A 21439-nucleotide genomic window follows, 5' to 3' on the forward strand; every position below is an offset into this window, starting at 1 on the left:
GAACTTTTTCTTCTTTTGCTATGTCCTTGAGCGTGTTATGTATTTAGCAACTTAAACTGTTTCACAACAAACATTTTTGTGTATTAATATTCAAGAGGTTGAGTTTTGCCTTCACACACACATGCGCATCTCCCATTGCAACCAAAAAAAAACCCCTGTGGGTCTATACCTGAGGGAATGTACTTTGGACCTGCTCCTGATCTCAGTTACATTTTAAGCAGACCTTCTCATGCTGGTATCTCTCTTGTTGTGAGGTAAGATTAGATAGAGAGATACACACACACACACACACACACAGTCTTCTTCCCAGAGTTTTTCCTGATTGGCTGGGAGACAGGGGAGCCCTGCCTTTTCCACTCTACAGAGCTCCTGGTACTGAGCTCTTAAAGAAATAGTAGCTTGGGTTTTCCTCAAACCTCAACTGTTCCCTTGGAGCTATCTTCCTCTCTCCCTATGCCTAGCTCTGCCTTCCTCAGGTCTTCATCCACTCCAAAAAATCCCAGAACTTAAAGGGTCATACCACATAACAGGTGTTGACTCATCACTCACGCTTACTAACCTTAATGGGGCACAGTCACCTGTAGGCTCCTAAGTCACTTAGGCACCTTTCAGAATTCTACCCAATATTTACTAGCTGGCAGCTATTGGGAAGAATGCAGTATTGTACATGCAGTGACTTGGCGGGAGTGGCCTAATCTGCTTCCTCGATGAGTGTCTGAATAAATGAACTTAATGGATATCAATTCTGTCAATCTCAACAGACATTTCTAGGAATGAGGGCCCAATTTCAAGCTTGAGTGCTCAGCGCTATGTGCCTAAATATGCATTTATGCCCTTAGGCGAAGATTTTCAAAAGAGCCTCAGGGAGGTAGGTACCTCAATCCAACTGAAATTCAGTGAGACTTAGACATCTAACTCTTTATGCTCCCTCAAAAATCCTAGTCTTTAAGTACGTATTTCTGGCAACTAACTGTTGAGTTACGCATTTTGGACCAGATTTTCAAAGGTATTTAGGGCACCTAAACATGCAGATAGGCACTAAGTGGTATTTACAAATCCTAAGCCGGTTAGGTGCCTAATTCCTATCAAAATCAGTTTGCTTAGACACTTTTAAAAATCCCACTAGGCACCTGCCTGCATTTTGAGGCACCTAGATACCTTAGAAAATCTGGACCTCAGGCTCTGATTGAGTAAACTACTTAAATACATGCTTAATTTTAAGCTTGTGCTTAAGTGCATTGCTGAATGGTGCCTGAAATAGATATTTAGGCACCTAAACAAAGATTTAGATGCTTAACTTTAGGTTACTACATTGCAAAACCAGGCCCCCAATTCTACTCTCATTTAATCTGGACTGTTCTCACAGGTGGAGGTGACCACTTCAGAACATGGCTGAAGCTCATTGGTGGGGTGCCACAAAGAAACTTGTACTGCTGCTCACTATTCCATTCCTGTTCTCCAGAGAGAGGAGCTGAGTTTCCAGCATTAACAGTCCTGTACACTTCACCCATACAAACAAATCATAGAATCATAGTATATCAGGGTTGGAAGGGACCTCAGGAGGTCATCGAGTCCAACCCCCTGCTCAAAGCAGGACCAATCCCAAACTAAATCATCCCAGCCAGGGCTTTGTCAAGCCTGACCTTAAAAACCTCAAAGGAAGGAGATTCCACCACCTCCCTAGGTAACGCATTCCAGTGCTTCACCACCCTCCTCGTGAAAAAGTTTTTCCTAATATCCAACCTAAACCTCCCCCTCTGAAACTTGAGACCATTACTCCTCGTTCTGTCATCTGCTACCACTGAGAACAGCCTAGAACTATCCTCTTTGGAACCCCCTTTCAGGTAGTTGAAAGCAGCTATCAAATCCCCCCTCATTCTTCTCTTCTGCAGACTAAATAATCCCAGTTCCCTCAGCCTCTCTTCATAAATCATGTACTCTAGCCCCTTAATAATTTTTGTTGCCCTCTGCTGGACTCTTTCCAATTTTTCCACATCCTTCTTGTAGTGTGGGGCCCAAAACTGGACACAGTACTCCAGATGAGGCCTCACCAATGCCAAATAGAGGGGAATGATCACATCCCTCGATCTGCTGGCAATGCCCCTACTTATACAGCCCAAAATGCCATTGGCCTTCCTGGCAACAAGGGCACACTGTTGACTCATATCCAGCTTCTCGTCCACTGTAACCACTAGGTCCTTTTCTGCAGAATTGCTGCCTAGCCATTCGGTCCCTAGTCTGTAGTGGTGCATGGGATTCTTCCATCCTAAGTTCAGGACTCTGCACTTGTCCTTGTTGAACATCATGAGATTTCTTTTGGCCCAATCCTCTGATTTCTCTAGGGCCCTCTGTATCCTATCCCTACCCTCCAGTGTATCTACCTCTCCTCCCAGTTTAGTGTCATCTACAAACTTGCTGAGGGTAGAATCCATGCCATTCTCCAGATCATTAATGAAGATATTGAACAAAACCGGCCCCAGGACAGACCCTTGGGGCACTCCACTTGATACTGGCTGCCAACTAGACATGGAGCCATTGACTACTACCCGTTGAGCCTGACAATCTAGCCAGCTTTCTACCCACCTTATAGTGCATTCATCCAGCCCATACTTCTTTAACTTGCTGGCAAGAAAACTGTGGGAGACGGTGTCAAAAGCTTTGCTAAAGTCAAGAAATAACACATCCACTGCTTTCCTCTCATCCACAGAGCCAGTTATCTCATCATAGAAGGCAATTAGATTAGTCAGGCATGACTTGCCCTTGGTGAATCCATGTTGACTGTTCCTGATCACTTTCCTCTCCTCTAAGTGCTTCAGAATTGATTCCTTGAGGACCTGCTTCACGATTTTTCCAGGGACTGAGGTGAGGCTGACTGGCCTTTAGTTCCCCAGATCCTCCTCCTTCCCTTTTTTAAAGATGGGTACTACATTAGGCTTTTTCCAGGCATCCGGGATCTCCCCCATGTAATGGAACAAAGGAAAGCCAGACCTTCAGCTGGTGTAAATCAGCATAGCATTATTGAGCACATTGGCGCTATGCTGATTTACACCAGGTGAGGATTCGTTCTTGTTTTTGGGGGAAAGAAAAAAAAAACACCCTCATTTTTTAAACAGAATAGTATTCTTCAGGGTATGTTTCTGTGCTATATCCTCACTTCTGAGGTCCTGGCAGCATGCCCTGAAGAGTATTATTGCTTACTTAATGTATGTCAGAGCATATTTGACACAGTCCATCACATTGAAGCAAGATTTATCCTTCTGATAGGAAAGCAAGATTTTCACTTTTGTAATTAGGGCCTGGATGAGAGTCAGATTTCAATGGAACAAACCATTCCTGATGGACAATATCATCTTGCTGAGTTATGCAGACTTCATTATTATTCACACACAGAGCAATTGTGTTCCTGGTGGCTGCGCTGACATCAGCAGATAAAAATATTATTTAAAAGACCTAAGAGAAACAAGGAATTGTGGTCCTGATTTTCAGAGGTGCTGGTCACCCACAAAACCCACCAGAGTGAATGGGAACTGTGTACACTTAGTACCTCTGAAAATCAGTCTCTCAGCTTTGAATATGGTGAATAAAATCCACCATCAAAAGGCAGCTGTGCCTTTGACAAGAGCAGTGAGAAAAGAATTCATGGTAGAAAAGAGTCTGAAAGAACTTGTCTGCAAGTAGCTCAAAGTTCCAAAGCTTTTAATTAGATACCAATGTAAAGTAACAAAGGAGAATAATAAACAAATACTACTAATACATAATATTGAAATAGCTTCTTTTGCAAAGATTCCCAAAGTGCTTGAAAGTTCAAGGCAATTAAAATCAGTTTAAATTAAATAGCTTTTCATTTTTTAATTTAAATTTAGCACAGATTCAAAACCGTATTTAAGAGGAGGAGGAAGGAAACTCTTGTGGCTAAAATACTAGACTGCTTGTCAAAAGGTCTGTGTTCAATTCTTGTCTCTGGCTTAAAACTTTCTATGTGGCAAGTTACTTAATTTCTCAGTGTTTCAGATGTCTGTTTCTATGTTTCATCCCTTTCTCCTACCCTTGCCTAGTTAGAGTACAAGCCCTCCAGGGTCTCCCTTACAATGTGTTTGCACCGTGCCTAGCACAATGGGGCCCTAATGTTCATTGGAGGCGATAAGTGCTACTGTAATACAAATAGTTATTGTTACATAAGCAGGGAATGTGACTGTACAAGTGAAATTGTTTATTATTATGCTCCAATAGACTTTAGAGTCAGAGATTACTGGCTTTACAGAAGGTTAACATTACAATAGATGCTTATCATGAAGATAACTAGTGATCAGGATAAAACTAATATATAACAGTGGGGAGGAAATCTCATGTAAGGTTTTCTGATCAGAAGTGATCCTTTTTGATATTACACTCTGATTAGAATGGTCTAATCATCCTAGTGCTCACCTAGTAAGAGTTATACACATTTCCCAAGGGCTGTGTTTAGCTTGTCTCAAGAGTTAAGTCTTTAGGCTAAGGACCCTGTTCTATATAGATTTTAATCAGTGTAGCCAACCCTCAGTATGTTCAGTTCTACAAGGGACTATCCAAATTAGGCTGCAGTAATAATGAATATTTTATAACATTTTGGATGGGCTGAGCTTAGCTCCTTGGCATTGTTAATACTCTTTTGGGATATACACGATTAAGATAGCACGGCTGAGCAGCAGCAGAAGCACATAAAACATATGTAGACTATGCATCCAGACAACATACCTGAACTGCACTGTACCTGCTTTCAGTTTTCTAGGAAAATTTATGTTTGATGATGTTAAATAGCTTCATAGGCATCACAAATTCTTTTAGGCTTAATTCTCATGTACACGAAGCTCCTTTTACATTTTTCTGCCAACGTAAAGGGCCCTAAATTAGGTGTAAATTATTCAATTATACCTATTTAAGGTCCCTTCATATTGCCGGAAAAGAATGAAGGGGCCCCTGTGCAAATGAGAACCAGGCTATTTTCTGCCTAGGTTTAGTGTTTCTCAGACACAATCTCCTGGAGACAAGTATGATTTCAAACACAAGACATTTTACAGAGACCAAGCCGTAACCCAGTCATGCCATGAAATAGACCGCACCCCAGGTGAGCCTGAGGAAGCAGGATAAGCCATTCTAAAAGGATGCTGAAGCCTGTGCACGAACCTTGCACACTGGGAAATCTCAAGAAAGGCAATGTACTTCCTTGAAGTACAATCTCACACCAAGATCACTCTGGGGGTGTTGCAGCTGTACACACCCCCTGTTCCCAGCTCTGTCTAAATGTCACAGGGCTCCATTCTCCCATACAGTGCTCAGGCAGAGCGGAAATGGGGCTGACAGGGAGCCAACTGTAGCTCTCAGATTCTCAGCCACCCAATCCCAGTGTGAGTGAAAACTGAGGGGTGACAGCATTAGTGAACACTGCTGAGAATTCCCCATCCTCTCTCCTTCTTGGACAAGCCCTTTTTCCTTACCTGACACACTTCCTGCTTCCCCTCCCTACTCCTAGCAAGGGGCATGGCTTTGCACTGGTCAAAGATTCCTCCTGAACAGCGGGAATTCTCCAGGGGGTTCTTCTGGCCACTGTAAGTTCACTTTGCACCGCTTATTTTGCCCACTGTGTCTAACTGACTGCACAAGGGTAGAAATTGGCCTTACCAGTGAAAAATGCAATGAAGGCACTGATCCGGCCAAGCACTTAAGCATATCCATAACTGTTAGCAAATCAATGGGACTATTCACGATCTTAAAGTTCAGCACATGCTTAAGAGTTTGGCTGGATCAGTGCCAAAAACACAGTTGTCAGCTGTGAAAATATCCTAGTCCAGGATTGCGGTGCTTCCAGAAATAACATCCCATAAGCAATGTAGCAGTGTTTTCCTTGAAATAACTTTATCATAGACCTGTATTATATTAATAACAGAGAGAAAATATAGTCCCTGGGTTAGAGAAAGGCATGCATATTAAACTCCTTTCTAACCACAGTTGATCTATTTCCAGTTTTGCAAGTATGACATCTTCTCCTGAGATTCAGGAAAAATCTCTCATTCTGAACTGACTGCCTGGCCCAGTACCTTAGCTGCCAAAAATATGCCTGTCATTGAAAATGGTAGATGATCTCTCAAGTTAAGTTGTATAATATAAAGACAATTTGAAGTAAGATGTGGTCATGAGACAAGCTCACAGATATTAAAATCAAATGTAGCAGAACAGATAAGTGTTTAAGAAAACACCAAAGCCAATTGAGCACTGAAAGCTAGAAAGAGCAAATGTTTGAGGTGCTGCTTCCACAGGTATTGCCTCTAAAAACATTGGGCCAAGTCTTCAGCTGGTGTAAATCAGCACGGCTCCAGGGAAGTTAATGAGCGTCAGGCTCACCATTTCAAAGAGAGAGATAAACGTATCCGGCAAGAGCAGCCTCAGAAATAAAAAACTGTTTTTAAAACCGGCAAGAGTAAAACATATTTCATAAAGAAGGCTCTCTGCAACTCCACAACAGTTTATGTGCTATGTTGTGAGAGAGTCGAAAGGGTAAGAAGACACTGAGTTGCTGAATGAGAGCAATTGCAGGTGGAATCCCCTTGTGGCTTTATTTATTTATTTATTTATTTATTTATTTGGCCAATTAAGAACATTAATGCTTTTGGAGAAGAGCTGTGTCCTGCAACCAAAAATAAAACAAAGCTTCAAAGATTTAATGTAAACAAAGATTGAATGTGAATCGTACTGTTGTAAGAGAGAACATAAAACTCTGTGGATTACTGAGCTGGAGTTTTATTGTGCCTATTGAAGGGGGAGAAGAGCAATGGTGGCAAACCTTTCCTTGGACAAATAGGCACAATAAGTTCGGGCTACATTCTCATTGTCCTACCGGGTGGCAAAGACCCATCTCCCTAGTAAGACACAGTTACTGCCTGAAGAGTTTATAATCTGAATATACAAGACAGAGAAAGGAGGTAAGAACTCTACCAGACCCTTAGGACTTGTTTGTTCCAACCAGATCCTAGTTTCCTTTCTCAGAGAGCGACTCCCATCTTCCTTACACTGAGAGTGGAGTTGAAAAAGCTGCTCAGTGAGACAGCAGTAATTAACATGCAGCTCTCTGAAAGGTCCCACTGCCTGCTCAGAGGGTGGGTCAAAAGGAGAATCCTTCCTCCTGGATACAGATTCAATTCAAGTAAATTTGAGTTCATCAAAATGAAAACAGTAGAGTTCAATGTGTTCTAATGAAGGTAGAATTTAGCCCAGAATATTATTTCCTTGGGAAGTCATGCCTGGAAAGAGAACACCGTTTCTCTACTCTTACCATAAAAACTAACACGGCTACCCCCGATACCCTTACCATGTTTCTCGAAATAAACCTCCGTTTCATTTTATAGGTTACAATTTGTTTATGTTATAAATATAAAAAATATTAAAATGTACCTAAATGAATGCTTAGCTCACTCTGTGCCCACAATATCCCTTCCATTATTTGGGGACAAAGAATGAAACCTTCTCCAAAGCTTCATACCGATTAGTTACCTATTTCTGTCTCTGCCTCTCAGGAGACCAAATATCAGGGGGGAGCCATGTTAGTCTGTATCCACAAAAACAACAAAGAGTCTGGTGGCACCTGAAAGATTAACAGATTTATTTGGGCATAAGCTTTCGTGGGTAAAAAAATCACTTCTTCAGCTGCATCTGAAGAAGTGTTTTTTTACCCACGAAAGCTTATGCCCAAATAAATCTGTTAATCTTTCCGGTGCCACTGGACTCCTTGTTGTTTTTCAAGAGACCAAAATTCACTTCTCTCTCCATACACTGCTCAGTTATTGCTCCTGCTGGCAGCTCTGAGACCCATTGCAGGTAGTCTTAAATGCAGAGACAGTTCAAGACAATCTGTCACTCTAGGCAAAACCTCAGTGTGCTGTTGCCCCTCCTGTCTCCGAGTACAGAGGTTCTCAGTGGGGGCAGTGCACCACAGTGGGGGTCATATCAGACTTTCTGGGAGGGCATGGCAAACCTTCAATAATTATGGTAGATGTAAGGGAGCCGAGCACCAGGTTGCAACACCACTCACTCAGGTTTGGCCTGGCCACCCCTCTGTCATGAAGAGGGGTGAGGGAGGAGCAGCTGAGCCAAAGTTTAGTGGGCAGTGTTGCAACCAGGCTTATGGTGTCATGGCACCACTCAGTTTTGTCACAGCCACCCCTGCCACCCTAGGCAGAATCTGCTGCCCAAGCCAGCTGTCTAGTATGTCTATACCTAGAGCGGCCCCTGTTCAAATGAAAAATAGTGTACTGACAGTTTTACACAGAAGAAGAAATAATAGGATATAGGATAATAGGATATAGGATAATAATATTCCCAAGAATAATAGGAAGCAGAAGTCAACATGTCGAATCCAAGCCAGAACGCATCAATAGAACGACACTTAGCTTATGTTTTAAAGTAGAAACCTGATAATGTCACATGGTAGAAGACTCTTTATCTGACCCACGTCACCAAAGCCAACACTGCCTCCCAGTTCAGTGTCCAGGTTGCATGTCCCAGAAAGAAATGGGTCCATAAAGTGGGCATCCTCCACCCTTGTAGCCCTTTTGGGCCTTTCAAGTCTATACCAGCTCCATTAGCACTGTTGCATCTTTGACGAAAGTGGTTAGCTGCTATTCGGGGCTTTGCCGGGTTGTATCCATTAAGAGGAAATATAAACAAAATGAATCAGGTATTTCTTTGGGGCAATCCTATTTGCTTACAAAGAATGTTCACAAAGACCTGCTTCTGTGAACACAGTAGAAGCAAACAGCATAAGGCAGTTTCCTTGCTCACAATTTCCAAGCCCACCTCTCCATCAGTTCTGTGCCCAAGAAGCTCTCTTTCTGCTTCTTCATGGGCCACACTCACCACTCTATCTCTCCCTGTTTGCTGTCTTTCCCCTCTCCTGGCTTTCTGCCTCTCACATACAAGGACACATATAGCTGCAACCAATCAATTCCTTAGCCCCTGCATTTACACTCAGTCCCAGGGAAACCCCCTCAGACCACATGACTTAGCCCTGCTCTGGTTTTGCCATGTGGCCAATTGCCTTTGGCAGTAGTCTCTATTGCAGTGGTGGGCAACCTGCGGCCTGTGGGCCACATGCAGCCCATCAGGGTAATCTGACTGTGGGCCATAAGACATTTTGCTGACATTGACAGTCCACAGGGTTCTCTGTTCCCGGCCAACAGGAGTTGCGGGAAGTGGCAGCCAGCATGTCCCTGCGGCCCTCCACTTCCCGCAGCTTCCATTGGCCAGGAACAGAAACCATGGCCACTGGGAGCCATAGGTGGCCATGCCTGTGGACAGTCACTGTCAGCAAAATGACTTGCAGCCCGCAATCAGATTACCCTGATGGGCCGCATGCGGCCCGCGGGCCACAGGTTTCCCACCACTGGTGTATTGTCTCCACCCAGCTTACTCCATAAACGGGCTTAATTGTCCTAGATCTCCTGAGTTCTAGTCCAGTGCTCTATCTCCTAGGCCACACTGCCTGACTACTCTTATGCTTAATGTTAAGGATCCACTTACATGCTTTGCTGGACTTTAATGTAGTATAATTGTCAACCTCAATCATATCTCACAGTTAAAGTAGTTTCTGTTTATGGTACACAAGTTTCTGTCTCATGCAACCGTTTCAAGGTAAATACTGAAAAGTGTATCTAAATGGAACTAATTTCCATACTTGCAACCAAATTCTCCATTCAGCTAATTCAGAGAAACATCTTAGTGTTTTTTGTTTGACAGAAAATATTTAAATGTCCTTATCAAGTTAGCCCCTCACCATCTAATACAAACCTCCTTGATTACTAGCCAGGTCTACAAGTAAAAACTTAGTTTAAGTGGTTGATCCATTAACGTAATCTGTCATTCTATATCCATTAACCTCTGTTTCTGCTTTTGCACAAACAAGATTTGCCACAGATCACTGATTCAAACAAGAAGTTTAAATGAAGTACCTCAAATTAAGTTTGAATTGATTTACATCCTGAACCAATGAACCAGCAAATTTTCTTGTGTGCATTTGCGTGTGCAGAACTAAAGTACTTACAGGAGATACTGTCATCCTGGCAATTAAGGACATCAGAGGAGGGAGACCAGTTTTCCAGTTTGTTTTCCATTTCATTTTGCTGGGGAGGTGGGTTGTAGACATTTCTTCCACAAATCCTTCCTCAACAAAAAACCCAGCAACCTAAAACTTGAATGTAAATCATGTGTATGAAATCAAAATTTAGGCAGAGAAATATAGAAAATCTACATTCAAGAAAGAAAACACAATTTTAGTACTTCAATGGGAGCCAAATTTCAGTATAATCCTTTCTTTCTCTTTAATAATCAGAAAGAATGTGATGCACTTTCAGTGCTAACATGAAGATGGAAGCGGTGTATTGCATTCAAGAGGGAATAAGCAGAGGGGAAATATACTGGAATACAATTATATTTGGATAAAACTAGATAAACTGAAATTGTGTTGAATGCCTTATTCATATCATTTTGGGAGAATCTGTTCATTTGGTGTAATGACACAAAAATTCTGCTTTACAAACTGGTACAAAACATTGTAGCATTTTCTTCAATAATAAGCAAAATGGGGGTGGGGGGTCAGGTAAGGGTTTTTATGATGTTGTGGGAGGGTGGTTGAGTGAGTGCATGTGTGTTTCTTTCTTCTGTAGAGATTATGAGCTGTGTAGGAATACAGTGCTTAATTGAAACGATAAGAAATGATGAAGCAGCTGTGAAATATGGCACAAAAATTGCTCCAAGCAGTTAAGGCTGATCATCATGATGGAAATAGCTTTTTGACAAGCTTTGCATTCCTGTGACAATAATTAAGAATCAAGTTTCCACCGAAAGGCTTTATAGCCAGAAGGGGTTGTAAATCAATGGGCAACATTTTTATCGCAGAATGAAAATTAATTATTCAGTGTCAACATGCTTTCTCACACTTAACTGCTTGCAATATCCCTTTATTCTTGATTTTAATTCAATTACTGTACTGTTGGAGGAGGGGGGGGTTGTCTGGAATGTTTTACTTTTGTTAACATTTACCATAAGGAAAAATGACAAAACTATATGGTGCTTAAACCAAACTGTATTTCAGGTTGTTTTGGCAGAGAGGTTGCTAGCTGCTATGTACCTACTGACAAGGGGGTGGATGCGAGCATCTAGCGCAAGTATAAATGCAGAAAGAATTGAACTCAATACTACATGAAAAGGAAGCGTGGGAGTTTTCAAAAGTGTTCAGTGCTAGTCTAAACTTGTTCCCACTTAAGGTAATGGAAAATCTCCCACCGAATTCAGTCTGCACAGATTTAAGCCAATACTGAGCATTTTAGAAAAATCTCACCCTGACTTGCAAGCAAATGAAAAATGTTCTTGGATATTTGTCTATTTTCTAAGAGGAAGGGTGACCTTTGCACACCAGTCCTGTCCCTTACAGTAAAATGGTGTATATCCTGAAAATGGTGCTCATTGGATGACAGGGATCCAGCTCCTGAAAACAGAGCTGGAAATAGCCTGTTTGGTGGAAACCTTAGGGAGCGTTAACTTTTACACAGCCTGGGACAATTTTCTATCTTCATTTCCGCTCAGAGCTTCTGCATCACCAATAGTAGAGCTGGTCAAAAAATGTTTGATGAAATGGTCTTTCACTGGAAAATGCTATTTTGTTGAAATCAAGATGTTTTGTAGGACATGTCAATTTTGGTGAAATTTTTGATGGAAAAGGCGTGTTTTGTTCTGACGTTCACATTTCCTTCCGACTTCCCTGTTTAATTCCAACTTTCTCATTTTGCTTTGACTGTTATATTATAATGTTAATGTTATATTTATTTTTTTATATTGAAATGTTTGAGATTATGAAAACAAAATATTGCAACAAGGTCATTTTGATGTTTCTGAATAAAAAATTTTTGGAATATTTTCTTCCATAAAATATTTTGAGATTGACTTTTTGTCCTGATTGGGGCAAAATCAAACTGCAAGATGTCAAAATTTCCTGTGGAATGGAAACACCATTTTCCAACCAACTCTAACTAATAGTCTCCTGTACACTACTGCAGGTAGATATGCTATATCCATAGCATGGTGTCGATTCAGGAAAGCACTTGATCATATGCTGAAGTCCACCCTGTTCAGAGCAGTACTTCAGGAAGTGCTTAGAGCATGTGCCTAAGTGCTGTTCTGAATATAGTAGCTTTCCTGATATTCCTATATTTCCTTATTTCATCCAGACCCAACGCACTCTCCCTGAGAGCTCAACATTTCCATGCTGAAAGGAAAGGCCCAGCTGCCTTCATGGCATCATCTCATGACCTTTGTCCTGCAAGAGGCTTGTCACATGTCTAAGAACTTGTGTGTTTAGTGAAGCTGGTAGAGATGGACTCCAATACTGTAGCTAGTCCAGAATGCATTCATTTTCCTCAGGGCCCTCTGTCTTTTGGGTGGCAGCTGTTGCTGTGTCAAAGTCGTGTTTCGCAGAATCCCACAGAGAAAATTTTTGCTTAGTTCCATATAATTTTGCCCCCATAAAACTGTTCTATATGATTTTTTTGCCTAAATTATTGTCATTTTGTGCATTTTTAATTATAAGTCCCTGTGCTTTGAAAACAGGCCCACTTACACCAGCACATGTGACAATGTCATGTGTCCAGCTGAATTTTTTCATGGATATGAACTCATTTTCAAGCCATACTCCCACTCAGTAGCAATACTTTACTTTTCAAGCAGTCCCACTCATTTCAGAGGGACCAGAGTAAGAGACTACTCCACAGGATCAAGGATCCAGGAACATGGCCCAACATGTAAACATGTAACCACCCAGTAAATAGTGTAAATAGAAAGAAAAAAAACTGCTGACAGGGTGATCCGGCTCATTCTCAGCTAAATTATGGGTGGGGAGTCATTTCAAAAAGGCTAGATAAACTGATCTAAATGTAGATCTTCTGGCCTAGAGACAGGGGTTCATAGGCTTCTCCCTCTGAGACACAGTGACCTTGCAACATAATAACAAGTCAACTATTAGAAGTGAGAGAAGGCCCGCATCTCTCAGCAAGGGAACTGGTATTTACATTGGTATATGGCTCTTGGGTGTGCTTGGTGTGTCAAGGTGCTGTCTGGAGGAAGGGGTAGTGATAAAGGGATTCATTCTCCCCAGCCCCCTCACATTGGCTAGTACTGAGGGGAGTCATCTCAGAAGAAGCTACTGGATGCACTGTGTCTTAGGAGTCACATTGCCTCCAGAAACATAACAATGCTGCTGCCCCACCTTTTGAAAGGGTTCAGTGCATTCTCCTCCCCTGAGAAGCCCATTCTATGGCCAAGGCAGAGGAGGGGAAGGCCAAGGCCCTTTTCATTTCCCAAAGAACTTTGTTAAGTCTAGCACAAACATCAACATTAAAGTCATTTCATGCTTGCAGTCAAAAGACTGGGAGATTGTGATGGAGCCTAACCTTCATATAGGATCCCAAACAAGGGAGTTGGGAAACCCATGGCTTGTGCCCTCTCCTGCTCTCCTTTTGGGGAACTCATGTAAAACTAGGTCTCCCCGTCCTACCTGTTCCTTAGTGTTAATTTGTATGTTTTCACATAAAGCCGTGTCTGATTTCAACATTTGTCCTTACACTGGTCTTAGTCCTCTTTCCTTTGTGCCTGGAGGCTATTGCAGTATAAGATCATAACTAGACAGGCATGGAGGAGTTGGAATTACCTGTGAAAATATCGATAAGAGGGAGGATGGAAACTGGAGAAACAGTGACCTACCAATTGACCTCTGCCCAACTCTTCTGAAATTATAATATTCCTAATTATGCTTTGAAAAACTCAATAATTTTTAAATGTTTATTACAAAGTTTCAGAACATTTAAGCACATGTTTTTCAGTCATGTTGATTTCCTACTAAGGTTGTAATTTAGAAACGTAGCTGGAGGCAGTAGGTCAGTTTTAATGCCAGCACATTTATTATACTGTGGTAATAGATCTCTGCTACAGATAAAAAAAGTCCAGGGAGCCCAATTGTGCTTTTAGTAATGTCAGCTTAAGTTAGGAGTCGCTCCTTTAGAATTAGTGGAGCTACACCAATGCAAACATAGTGTAACTGAGATCAGAATAAGACCCACTTTCTTCCTGTGAAATGCACTGAGGATGCTATTGCTTAGTACAGTAAAAATGAATGTTAAAACTGGTTTCAGAGTAACAGCCGTGTTAGTCTGTCTTCGCAAAAAGAAAAGGAGCCACAAGTACTCCTTTTCTTTTAATGTTAAAACTGTTGTTTCTTCTGAATTCCAACTAGTGAACTGTTGTGGGATTTTTAAGCTGGTTTACATTATTTGCAGGTGAAAAAATATGTCCTCCCATGCAGAACTATCACCTTCAAGGCAAGAGGTCACAGGTTCAGGTAATCAGAGCTGAATATGCCCACACTTCATCCATGAACACCTTATATGGTACAGATCATGGTGCTGCTAAAATATGTCTCAATAGTACATTTCATTTCTTACTTGAAAGATCTAATCATACTTCTAAAGTAATTGTTCAAACCAGTTACCCTGGAACGTATTTCTCAATATTGCCTACATTTTAAGTTAAAAAATCTCTGTGTCCTTTCCTATCACATTTTCTCTATCATGGATTACTGGCTCTCTTCTAAACCACAGTTAGTCAAGAAACGTTCTTTTCAAAAACCCTGTATTTTCAGCTTCCATGGGGCGGATGCTGATGCTTTTAGGAGGGCAGCAACGTACTCTGCCAGCCGCCCAACTGATTTCTGTGGCACTACTGAAAGACTAAAGATACCATTCTACACGAGTATGGGTGTCAGAATTGGGCCCAAAGTAATTATCCTTTTTTGACATTCAGTCCCAGTCTTGAGTTGGGAGAGCTTGGAAAGAACCCGTAAGAACATTCATGCAGATTAAAAAATTCTTTTGAAACATTCTTGGAAATGTCATGTTTTGCCTTTATGCTGAGATTGTACTAAAATCTTTAACTCCCATTGCCACTCCATGTGGTTCTAAACACTATAGATTAATGACTGCTGTGCTCAAATTCACTGCTCTTGTTCTCAGTGAGAGGCCAACCTGCCACCCCACCCCCCAAAAAAAAAATCACGAAAAATCCCCTTATCTAATGAATTGCAGAAAACAAGTCTGATAAAAGCTAACCACCAAGCAAGAACCTGAGTGAAAAGTGTGACTATCATTGTTACACCAGAATACTAGTGTGACAGCTGGCATTTTGTACAGTTGGTGGAAGCAGAAGACTCTCTCTGTATATACACATATTTTAGATCAGTGTCCTCAATTCAGAGCTAGAGCAGAATATTTCTGATAAATTTTATTAGGTACAGTATGTTACATCAAAGATCTGTCCTGGAATTTTCCTTCCAAAGTAACTGCCATGGAATTAGTTGCAATGAACAAGTGGGCTGGAAACTATATAATCTAAACACGTTTTCCTCAGTGTGTGCCAACATTCCCAGCTATCAAAGGAAGCATACTCTGGTCCCCTGAACTAAAGAGTGGTTACACTCCCTGTAGCCACACACACGCTTACCTTCAGCTACATTCTTACAGAGGGTAAAACGTGGGAACTGGTAACATTTTGGAAATGCATAATGCTTGCATGTTGAGCTGGTCAAAACATTTTCAACAGAACAGATTTCTATTGAAAAATGCAATTTTGTTAAAACTGGTGCTTTCTGCAGGAACACAATGATTTTGAGAACATTTTCAGTGGGAAAAGGTGCAAATATTTCATTTTGACAATGTCAAAACATTTCAGTTTAGTTTCTATATGTATATTTTATTAACATATTGTAATGTAGTGTATATATATATCCATTTAATATATCTTATTTAATATAACCTATTTAATAAAATATAACCATTAAAAGGAAATGAATCAAAATGTTAAAGTGAAAACAAAATTTAAAATTGAAATTTCTTGGCATTTTTGTTTAATGGGAAATTGTGAAATTTCAGTTTTTTGTTCTGATTTGGAATGGAAAAAGATTGGTGTGTTGGACATTCCAGTCCCTGACCAGCTCCACTTGCAAGATATATGCAGGTCATCAGAGTCAAGAAGCTAGTTAGTAGTGCAGTTCAGAGCCAGTACAGTAAAACTATAGAAGCTAGACATAGCTGGATCAAGGCCACACCAAAAATCATTTAGATTATCACCATGCTCTGGATTGTAAGCATTTACACAGAGAGATTTTCTTTTACTATTTGTTTGCACAGCACCTACAACCAAGGGTCCTCAGTTCTGATTAAATATTAAAAAATAATAATACTTTTCCCTCACTTACATTTTTTTGGTCTGTCTTTTACATTGCAAGTCCATCAGGGCAAGCACAGTGTCTTTGGCCCAGAACCTCAAAGGTATATAGGCGCTTAACTAACATCAGAGGAATTCTGGCACGAAAACACCTTTGAAGAGCTGGGACTTTTTGTCTTGTGTAATTCTGAGCACAATGGTGACAATTCATAAATAACGATAACAGAGATCAGTGTATGAAAGTAATGAATATGGCGAGGCAAGGATACTGGTGAGAGTGAAATTGTTGCAAGAGCAGGTTTTCTGTTGTAATGTTTCGAGTTGCATTTTATGGTGCCTATCCTCCAGCTTCTCGCAGGTGCTCAGACCTGTGCGGTACACGTGCAGGCTCTGACATCTGGCTACAGGCAATCAGTTGTAAGATCCAGGCATCTTTATAAAAGAATATCACACACACTATGAAGTTTTGAAAACATGCTGAGATGTTTGTAATAATATTCTGCTACAAAGAGGTGATTGACTGGAAAAAAAGAAGGGAGGAGGGCCTCAAAAAAGATTTTTTAGCTCAAACAGAAATCTATAAACCTCAAGTTTCCATACTACAAAGAGATAAGCAATATTCACTGTGGTTTCACACAAGTTAGTCAATAAACTTCCATTAACTATGGACAAACTGTCAAAGTGACCTGCTGCCCTCATCTTTGCAGAGTGGCTTGGCCTTAGTGGTCCATATTAATATGAATTTTAACCCCTTGGTCTGGCATTTTAATTCTCTCTCCATTAGTCTCACATTTCTATTTTATCAGCTTGTACTATTGATTTTAAAGAACATGTACAGCCAATTTGCACATATGTCTTTTGCAAAGGTCATCGGAGGACACCAACATGTGACTTGTGCAAGATGTCCAAAGGGTTATACTTTCCAATGATCTGTATAACTTTCTGCCCAAGACATGTTTAATATAATGTATAGAAATAAAAAAAATATGCATGAACTAGTACTTGCATTTTGCAATTTGGTAGACGTAATCATTTATTCTTTATTGTGGGACAAAACTGAACACAGAGTACACGGCGGGGGGGGAGGAAACTCAGCTGTACGGCTTTTTTCATTGTCATGGTGTCCAAATTTGTCATTGCTCTGCTCCTTATAGAAAAATGTGTTTTGACTATGAATTGGCACCCAGAAACCATGGGTAGGGAGAGTAGCTTGATTTAGGACTCAGTCCCGCAAAGGCTTTTGTACATGGTTAGCTTTCAGCATGTGATCAGTTCCAATGAACTTTTCGGCATAAGTCTTTACAGGACTACGGCCTTAGTCAATTGATTTTTTTTTTAAATGATCAAGACAAAACTGAGATATAAAGATGGGATTTACATTTAGCTATGAAAGTACTGAAATTTGTGATCACACTGATCTCGTCAGGAGGGAAGTTCTACAACCATGACCTGGCCGTTGAAAAAAATCTCTGTCCCCAGCCGTCACAAGTCTGACTCTTGTTATGGAAAATTCCATTGTTCCTAAGGGGCAACGTTGTAGCAGAAGATCTTGGTCACGGTGGGAGAGAATGTTTCTCAGCCTACAGAGCACTGAAGATCTGATACGTGATCTTGAATCTGCTGCAGTACCAACTGGGGAGCCAGGGCAACAATAGGAGCACTGTGATGATGTCTTATTGAGTTGTTTGAAAACTTGACAGATTTCCCCAAAGGTTCCTCCAGCTGATATTCTTTTATCCCCAACATGACTTCTTATTGAAATACAGCTAGACCCTCAATTTAAAGAGAAAATCTGATCTTTTATGGTAAAGCCTTGCATAAGAAAGTTTATTATTCAAGCAACAGCAGCTGGCACATATTATTTGCAGATGCTGTGGACTCCTCTGGGGGTGGGAAGGGGGTCAGTCACTCAAAGACATTAAAATGTTCATAGCACCTTGTCCTCATAGAAAAACATTCTCCTCTTTAAATTACCTATAACTGTAAGGACTTTTCTTAGGTTACACTGCCGCAACAGTCTTTAATTACACAAATCTCCCAAAGTCCATTATAGACCCAATCCCATCCCCATTGAAGTCAATGGAAAAGCTCACATTGACTTCACTGGGTGCAAGATCAGAGTCCACTGGTTTCGAGTTACAGCACCTTGAATTTGAGTTGTAGTTCTGCTCTGAAAAAGTGTTTTGTAAAAATGGCCTAAGCTTGGATTGGCACTTTGCAACCCAAACCAAGTAAGGGACCGTGACTAGCTGTGGTGCCCCAGAAGCAGGGCGCAGAACAAATTGTAACCCTCAAAGTCACAAATTGGCTCTGCTTCGCTCTTCAAATTGGTCCTTATTCCCTGGGTGAATACGCTTCACTGGCCCTTTCCTCGCACAGCTTACATCCCTCGTGGTGCACATCAGTTGTGCTAGCTGTTACACAGGGTGGGGGAGAAGCTAAGGTTTCCCCTGTCCCTGTTTGCCCATTCTTTGCCCACTGGTGCAGGAAGGGGTGTGGGAACTCAGTAGGAGCTTCTCATCCCTTCACATAGGGTTTGGCAATGCGTGTAGTCTGTGCAAAAAAGTAAGGGGACTCCTTACTCCTGTTATTCTTCTGTACAGGTGTTTATTCGGGCTCATGGTTGAGCCCAGAATGGGGTTCCATGCTATTTGTCTCAATGATTTCCAGGTGCAAACTGTCCAGTTTATGGATTTTCTAGCTGTCTGGCCTGCAAACTCCACTGGGAGTCTGCAATTCAAGTTGGATTCTTTCTGGCTCACATACAGTTTTTGGGTTACACATAGCTGCTTAGATATCAAGGTAAAAGGTGCCTTTAAAATACGATAGGCAGACAGACCAACCACCTGATCACACACACAGATTCTACAATCAGAACTGAGGCCCTGATTCTGCAAAGACTTGAACGTGTGCATAAGTTATGCACATACGTGAAATTGCATTATTCTAACATACATAAAGTTATACACATGCTTAAATCTTTGCAGGCCTGTGGCTTTGGTTAACAATGCTGCTGGTGACCAGTGAACCAGAATAGAACCCAGCTCCCTCCCAGAGTTGTGTTTGCACACCAAGGTTAACTGGTGTGTAAAAAAAAAAAGTAAACATTTGTTTTGACTAACCTCAGCCACAAAGGTAGTAGATCTAGTGAGTAAGAAAGTGCCATTTCAGAGTATTACCACAATTTAGTTTCAGATTAGGAGTACATAACATCTCTCATTTCTCTGTTGTTCCTGCCACAAACATTTCAACCTCAATAATACATAGACTTGGAAGAATTAGATTTTTATTGGTAAATGTTGGTAAAGATTGATTTCACCATTCATGCAGAAACCAATGGAAAAATATTTCTATTGATAATCATCTAAATTTACAGATAGGCAAAGTAAGAAAAATGCTACTTGAACTTAGAGTCAAAATCCAGTGATTTAGATATTTCAATTAGCTTGTTACAAATGGACGAGTGAATGAATAGTAAAAACAGGTGTGATTTGTTGATTTAAGGATATTTACTTTGTATATTTGGACAAGTGACATTGACAATTTGGGTTTTAATAGTTTATAAAGCTTTAATTTTTCAATCTCACTGTCGACTGTCATCAAATGTCTGACCACCCATCTGCCCCACCCCTCTATTTTTTCACAACTCAAGAAAATTTAAACGGATAAAAAAATCTTTAAAAAATGCTTAAAAATTAACACTGATATTATCTGTCAAAATTATAAAAACATAAAAATTGAATTCTGTCAAACATAATACTGTGTTGCAATTCATATAGCATGCACACCCACATCTGCAGCTCATTATTGGTTAGGTAAATGGAAACAAAATCACGTTTGGGGAAAAACTGAAACTTTCGTGAGTTTTAATGTAGTTTTTAAAAGTCAGTGCTGTATGAGTATTTCAGGAAGCAGAAGCACAGACCTTCAGACTGGGTAAATTGGCATAGCTTCACTGAAGCCAATGGAATGACATCATTTTATACTAGCTGATGATCTAGCCCTAAAATTAAAACTAGGCAGAGGTCCAATTCTTGCTCAGCTGAGCAGCCCCATTAGTTTACTTGCATGAATGATCCAAACAAGATTTGGCCAGGAAGAAATGGTATAAAACTAAAGCCCACATTTTTGGGCTCCATCTTGCAAACACGTATGCAAGTTCTTAATTTTGTGCACAAGAGTAGCCCAGTTGAAGTCAATGGGACTATTCATGTGTATAAAATTAGGCATGTACAGATATGTTTGCAGGATCAGGGCCAAAGTTAGTCAAGAAATGAGTTTGAAAGATTATATCATCTTTTCTGCAACAGTGGAAAACAGGTTGATAGCCCTCCAGTGTGCTTCAGATTTCATATTCAGCTTGTAACAAGAGCTTCATAACACTACCCATTACAACACAAACAACAACCTATTCGTTTAGGCCTGCAATCTGAGAGGGCAACAGCTATTTCAAAATTCCCAGGGGAGGTTCAAATGACATATTGATCAATTGATTAAAAATGTCAGTGGTCAGAGGAGAGAGCTGCACTGCTGCAAAAATATCTGTCAGAAGACTCTATAAACATATGTGCTATTAGGAGACAAAAAATTAATCTGACAGAAAAATAGAGCAGCGGTTGTTTTACATTAAATGTGAGAGAATGCATGGTCTGTTTCCAAAACGTGTCAGATATAATAAGGAATAAAAACTTCACTTCTGGAATAAAGACGTTTATATACGTATTTTGATAGGCCACATATGAAGGTTTGGAATTGATTAACTTCTCATAAAATATCTGCTTTGAGTTATTTCTGTCAATGGTCGGAGGAACTGATGCTATTTCTAAACATCACTTCACTTCTCAACTCCTTTCCCCATTTACATGGGGGTGGTGGTGCCTACAATTCTTTGCCACTCCTTCCAACCCGTGACATTGGTTCATAGGTCTTGGAGTTTCAGTCCTTTTCTCTTCAAACTTCTCTTGACAGAGTCTATCTTATCCTTGGAATTCCATGTCCTCTTTTGCTGTTTCTTCCTCCCAGGCTTTCTCTGCTAGTCGTTCTTCTCCCATTCTTATCCTTTATCCATCCCACTTCAAAAGTGCGTTCTCCAGCCTATTTCTGTCAGTTCCAAGTTCATCTTCCCCCTAATTTCTTTTATGCAAAG

The sequence above is a fragment of the Lepidochelys olivacea genome, assembly GCF_965140295.1.
Source record: "Lepidochelys olivacea isolate rLepOli2 genome assembly, chromosome: 4".
Classification (NCBI taxonomy): domain Eukaryota; kingdom Metazoa; phylum Chordata; order Testudines; family Cheloniidae; genus Lepidochelys; species Lepidochelys olivacea.